The following is a 7,633-nucleotide window of genomic DNA, read 5'->3' as shown; positions in this document are numbered from 1 at the left end:
CCTGGTGTTGCTTTAAGTTTGTAAAAAAAACCTGAGGATAGCCAAGATCCTTTTTTTCTTGATTCTAACATATGACATCAAACCAAACAAACAAACAAAACGAACAACATAAAAAATGACGCACTCCAATTTAATCGATAGTCCAGTCAATCATTTCTCATAACAGTTAAAAATAAACACAATACCGTACTTCTGCCTTAGTGGAAAGTTTGCATTATTCAGGGCTTTACAATTTGTACTACATGTATATTAACGTAATAAATGTAAAAGTAATTGTTTACGGTATGCTAATTTGCTTAAAATTTAGCATTAGAAAGGCGGTGCATTAGATTTGTTAAGTGTTAGTGCTTAAAAGTTACTGTTAAAGTGGACTTTAAAATCATTGCTCTTTGTAATCTGTTATTCTCATTGGTAAATGAAAGGTATCATATGTTTGTATTTGTATATTTTGCTAACTTGTTTCAATGTAAAACATTGTGTTCTCTAGTATTATAAATTACGAAATTATTAAGAAATAAAATTGATCATATTTATTGTTTTATATGATATTTCTACATTTAGATTTATGTAAATAAACAAAAGATTTATATGCAAGGCGTGTAATGTCTAATTAATACTTCAAAGTTGATAAAGTCATATAACATGAAAGCAACAAATAAAAACGAAAGGACACATCAATTCACATCATTTTGATATCTAAACAAAGATTACATATCTCCCCTAACACATTTTAACATATTTTATTAGCAAACATCAACGCATGTTTTATCCATTGAGCATTTTTAAGAAAAACCCCAATCGGTTATCGACTGTTGTATAGCTTTAGGAAAATGTAATAATGCTCAAGTAATTAATATTTTTTTTAAATGATAATGAAGGGTATTGTGTTTTACGTATTGACAGTCCCTATATGAAAGGTCTTTTGCATCTATAGACCGATCCGCTTTTGTGTGTGTTACCTATTGCAAATAATCGTTTATGTACGACCATACATAATTAAGTTGTCACAAATCTAACGAATTTATAACAGAAGTTACTCCATAAATTTACAGCGGCCGTGTATACAGTGTATTTAAACGTAACAATCTATTGAAAAGCGACAATTCAAACGTACAGTACTATAAGGTTACTTCATAGTTTTATTCTAGATCAATACGGTTTTTTATACGATTTTTAGTATCATTAAATGATGCATAAAGTCACCCTAAAATTATCTTAAAATTTTAATTCTCACCATTCATTCATTTGAATTCAATAGATTGTTATAAGAAAGCAATATATTTGTTGAACTGTAAAATGAATTCTTAATATGTTAAAAAAAAACATATATTTAACTGGCAATCAGACATGAATGTTTATAACAGACCTCTATGCTACCAGTGTTCTCCCAGGTCAGTCGGCACATCCATGCCTTCACCTTATTATCTGTACTGTTCGCTTTTTTTTTAACTTTTTCATCTGAGTGATAAATGATTTGTCAAGATTGAAAGACAGACATGTATATTTAAAGGGATACTCAGGCAAATTAATGACAAAAATACTCTCTAATCAGACCCACTTGGGCCGGGTTAGAAAACCATCATTTAGTACTTTATAATTTGAAAAGATTAGTTCCTGTGACTGTCTAGCGTATACATTTTGAGAACATCAACAGAATAATGAAAGAAACATTTAAAACGAGATGGAGATTTTAACTGTGTCTCCCTTAAAGGTATAAAGGATTGAAATGGCTTGAAATTATGTATTCGTAACACTTCAAAATAAATGAATAATATTTAAAAATGTGACATATAAAGTCATTTAGCTTGCACTTTACTATATACTTTTATATATATATATATCATATTTACAAGGATGCCACACGTATAGATTATATATAGCCATAATATACTCCATTATTAATCTCCCATGGTCATCAACACATTTATGGAGATATGATACTGCTTAACATGGAAACACTGTTTTAATATGTTTCTGCAATTTATAAAAAACTCTCCCACATTATTGGCATCACGTAGAGATAGACTGTTATTCGCCAGCTACCTGCTAACATTGGTATATTTTTGGATTAAATCAAGTTTTGCTATTCCGCTTTGAAGTTACGAAACAATCCTCACTGGTATTTCAAGATACATATCAATTCTGCATCGCATGTTTATCTAACGTTTTAAAAACAATTTATCTTCATTGCAGTAAAAGGGCTGCCCAAAAGTTGTTAGAATTCATTTAAAAGCTTACATTACTTTGTAGTAAGTAGTCGCACTACTGCAGTAATTAATCGAATAAAAAACTAGAGCAATAGTAACAACCCCCTCCGTCCTTACATAAACAAAACAACAACACCAAATAACAGCAAAATAAAGCAACAATGTCAACAAAGAAAGCACCAGCAACATCCCTTGATAAAAGAAAACAAACACAAACAATTCGAAACAACACTATAGCAAGTTGTACAACAATAACGTAAATAAAAAACCCAACAAATCTTCCTTGTCACAATTTATAGAGGAATAATTCAAATGTACGAGGGATTATCCAAAAATTCGTGGACTTTTTAAATATCTTTTGAACGTCAACGTGTATTGTAATGAAATTTTATCAGCATGCATTGTAGAATATTATCACACGTTTTGAAACGAACAGTTAACTGCGTCTATAAATTATGATTTTATATTGCTTTTAAATAAGCACATACATGGCACCCGGCGCACGGTAGAAATACGCAGTTAGTCATCGTATATTTTTGCTAAAAAAACTACTTGTTAACGTAGAAAACCCGCTAAACATCGCATATTTCTTCTATGGTGTCATTTAAGTAATTCGTTAAAATTATGGACGTCATTTCCGTTATTTTGTGTTGGAATCGCCAGAAACGCCAGACGACGATATTGTTAACTACGAGAAAATGACGGACATTCAGAAATTAGAAAATAGCGTGATCATAGAAATTTGTTGTAATTTGGGAATGACACTAACAAAAACATTTGAAAAAAAAAACCCTGCAGGCGAACAGAGAAAATAAAATTTCACCATCATTAGTGTTTAAGTGACATAAAAAATTAGTGATGGACATTACTTTGTGAAGTAGTAATGGTTATTGACTGCATAATGTTGAAGCATAAGTTGGACGTTAAATATTATGACGTTGACGTCAATAACTTTTTGGAGTGCGCCACTGTCGCTGCCATGTGTTTATGTAAAATTAAATATTGTTGTTATATAAGAGGCGGCTACTAACATGATTTTTCTGTGTTTATTTGTTATTTATTCTTCTAAGCAAATCAATATCTCAAACATATTTTACGCTACAAAGAAAGTCCACGAATTTTTGGATAAACCCTCGTATTTCTGATGCATTCTGCCTGCAGAACGGTTTAATGAAATGAAACGATATATTAAGATGGACCTCCGTCCTCTGACCTCTGACCTCCGTCCTCTGACCACCATCCTCAAACCTCAGTCTTCATACCTCTATCACCAGACCTAAGATAAACACAATGATTTGGTCATTTCGAGTACAATTACTTGGAAGAGAAAATAAGCAAAAGAAACTTTTTAACGAAATATTTCGCTTCCATCCAATTATAGAATGAGAAATAAATACTAATCAGTCGCCCTCTTGGTCGCAAGAGAATGAAATGATTGAGGAAATATCTCAAGGGAATTAATATTGCAACTGGTAATGCGCTTTGATTAAGGACAACATACGAACTGGGTATTTTATTGATTTCAGTTTATAACTCTTTGGATGAACAGTAGGACATTCCAAGTATTGAGCCAGTATTCATTACATGCACATCGTCAGTGTGGGATGAATCTTAATGTTCATAACATCTAAAAGTAAAAAGAACACAGTTATAATTGGTACTTTGTGAGACAACTGTGCTGAAAATGTTTATTAAAAAACGTTGGACAGTAGCGAACTTTTGCTTTTTTAAGGGCTGAATATGTTATAATTGACAAATCAAAATAATTAATTTGCCGTCAATAAAATACATAAACAATCAGGAAACCGATACCTCTAATCTGCCGATCTGCTCTCTATATGTTTTTAGTAAATCGAGGAAAAACATTTGTTAACACATTTTATACACCAAGCATATTATTAGTTTTTGATTTCAATGAAAATGAACAAAAATATTCAGCGAAACCACAATCTAATATATTTTCTTAACATATTAGAAAGAAAACCTTTAGTTAAACACAAGCTATTTTATGAATAAATGCAAACCACTTGATCTGCACCTCGGGCTCAACACATGTTATTAAAACAATATATGCCTCTAAAGATCTTGAAATATAATCATTTAATCATCATGGAATTAAGTTGAAAGTTTATACATTTTTTTCAGTAAAGTCTTCAATGAAAGGAAATTTGAACTACTTTGCTTTGTAAGCAGTGTCGATTTCCGATTTTCACAAACAATTCAAAGTATTATGTCTTTCATATTCTTATGTCTTGTCATTGTCGGTTTAACCGCCGTCACTTGCCTTGTAAGCCTTTGAAATTGACGCTTAGCAGTATTTCATTTCAAATTGATTTCTTTGTACAAGGTAGCAAAGAGAATGTATTTATATGTACAGTTCTAATGATGGCCTAATGAAGTTCCGGGATACTTCGTTTTGTTGTTTCCGGCAGTTGCCGACGATTATAAAGTAAAATAGTTTTAGTTGTCAGAATGTGGCAGGAATAAGGAATAATTGTTTCACACTGACAATAACAATGACATATGGTTCTGTTTTCTTACTGCATTGTGTCCTTGACATTGTGGGAAACTTAGCATTGTTGATAAATAGTATAGTGCGTTGTTTTGAATTAACCTTCAATAGGTTAACATTTGTAAACATTCATTTCTCGGATATACTTTGTGTTTTAGTTATACATTTACCTGGAAATACTGCATCTGTATGATCTCGACATGCCCATTCAGTTCCTTCTCCTGTTATCGTTCTAGTTTCTAACAGAAAGCTTAATATTAAGTTATTTTCTACTTAGATTTACAGGTTATTAAAATAGTTAATGAACGTTGGAGCATTATAGTGCTTTCAGGGAATTCTAATAGTAATGAAATGTATAACACGATTTGAAAGATAATATCGTACATACACTTTTATGTTTTACATGTAAAATACGATATTAATAATGAAATATAGGAAATGATGAAAAAACATGAACTTCCATTGAAAAATAAAAAGAATTTTATTTTCTGTTAAACGACGCCTGCATAAACAGCATCGTGACAATTAATCATGTTTCGTGAAAATATATTCCATAATTCCCTCAGACGAAAGGAAATCCTCATAACATTTAAAAAAATCTTTTACATTTAATGTTTGATTTTAATCCATTGCAATTTGTGATTCACAGATAAATTGCGAATTTCTGATTCTTTTGCTATTCAAGGTTAATTCACGTTTCAATAGTGCTAATCGATACAGAGCTGTCCATGTGGTGTTATAAAAAGTCTGAGTGTAAGTGTCTTGCAGATATTCTGCTCGGAAACATACAGATTTATTGCAAGCCAACTGACTGTCTGTCATTAGATTTTATTATGATTCTATCATAAAATATTATATTTAAAATTACAATTTCTTCACATTAAATATTTATATTCAAAGGTTTGCGGTATGAATTTAGGATTTTAATTTTTAACGTCACCTTCTCAACTTACTGAATGTAAGATTTCAACTTTCATATTTACCATATTAACTTCATTACCACAACTTCGGAAATCTATGTTTGTGAACTTCACGATTTCATCTTCGGCATCATAAATCACAGTATCAAATTCACTGGTTTGACTTTCTACTTTCACGCATTCTTGCTCATAAATTCATGAAATTGAAATTATGAATTCCTGACGTGGAAATAGTGAAAAACGTAAATTAGTGGAGTTAAAATCGTAAATTCATGAAAATGAAATTGTGAAAGTGTAAATTCGTGAAATTGAAATTTGTAATCGTAAATTTATAAAATCGCGAATTCGTTGCATTGAAACGATGAATAGGTGAAGACAAAATATCACCAGAGGCCCTTCGTAATTTTAGTCAGAAAACTTCATTGGCTGAATAAGAATCTTTCAGTTGATTAGAAGGAACTCTTGTATAGATATAAAACAATGTGTGACAAAGATTAATTTTGTACTTTACTTATAAAGAAATAATTAATCAGTTGGAAGGCAAACTAATTTTAAATCTTTTTGTTCATTGTCTGCATGTTCTTTATGACGTTGTTGAAAGGAGACTAATTGAGCCTTGAAAAAGCAGTATTATTTCACCCATTTGATTGTTTTATTCGGCCATTCTCAGTTAGAATTTACACCCCTATCAAAATTTTATAAAAATTACAGATTCGCAAAAACGCAAAACTGTTAGTCTTTTTACAAACTTAAACCATCTGTGAAGTTCTACTGAAATTATTTTCAACATCATATTAGTAGTTTTTGTAAATCGGCGGTTTGAAAAGTGTCTCCATTTTACCTTTTTAAAATGCCGGAAATGTTCGTGACAAAGTACCTTTTACTCTAAAAAGGGCTGCTTATAATTACATGGATGATATCTTATTGGAATTTACTTTTAATTATCACATGATACATAAATTTTTAATTGTACAATTGATATCACGAATTACTTGCCTAATTAAGCTTATATACTTTTTTAAAAACTTGTATGCAAAAAGTGCAAATCAAGATATACTGCTTAACTGTGATTACGATTTGACTCATTACTATAAGAGCTACGACCCAGTGTAATTAGTATAGTTCTTGGCATAAATAAAAACCGTAGTATCACTGCTAGCAATTGTATGCGATGTATATGCTTTATTATTAGGTAAATGATCACCTTGCTAAAATTTAAGTACTATGTAAAGCTAACGAACCTTTCAACCATAAACTCAAACAAAAAAGAAGCCCACTTAATATACCCCAAAGCATACATATAGACATCAGACAATGATATTTAGTATAAAACCCATTATTTTTCTTGACTTTATAGTATACTGGTTCACAATTTGTAGTAAAATAAAGCATCGAATAGTATTTATGTAAAATGATAGTAACTAAAGACATAGCAATACAGCATATCAGTCTAAAACAATTGAAACAACAACACCTTAATTAAAAGATAAACATGTATCAAGAAGTAGAACAGTTTACCAGATCAAATACATTGCTGGTGCTAAGATTTTAATCATATATTCACTAACTTTTTCAATTCAGATATGGTATATAAAATAACGAACCTTTCATTGTCAAATCAAAATTTTGATGCTAATATAGATATATTTATATTCAGATATAATGTTCGGATATAGACATTCGAATACAATTATATTCATTACCTAATGATATCTATTGTAATCTTTTCATTTCTCAAAAATGATATTAAATTGGAATGGCATCTGTAGTAAAACAATTTATAAATGTTTTCTTCCATTTATAACAACTAATTCAATCCAATGAAAACGTGTCAACATGGTAATAATACTAGATTCTACTTTTAAAACAAATAAACATAAGCTTTTTACGAAGAGAAACATTCAGCTAGTATAAAAAATATTAGCTATATAACGCAAGCATATCAAATTATAGGATCGGAGTCAATTTCGCTAATGATATGTTCGTTATTCACT

The sequence above is a fragment of the Ruditapes philippinarum genome, unplaced genomic scaffold, assembly GCF_026571515.1.
Source record: "Ruditapes philippinarum isolate M1 unplaced genomic scaffold, ASM2657151v2 ctg5711_1_1_1_1, whole genome shotgun sequence".
Taxonomy (NCBI): Eukaryota; Metazoa; Mollusca; class Bivalvia; order Venerida; family Veneridae; genus Ruditapes; species Ruditapes philippinarum.
Note: the sequence above shows the minus strand (reverse complement) of the source record.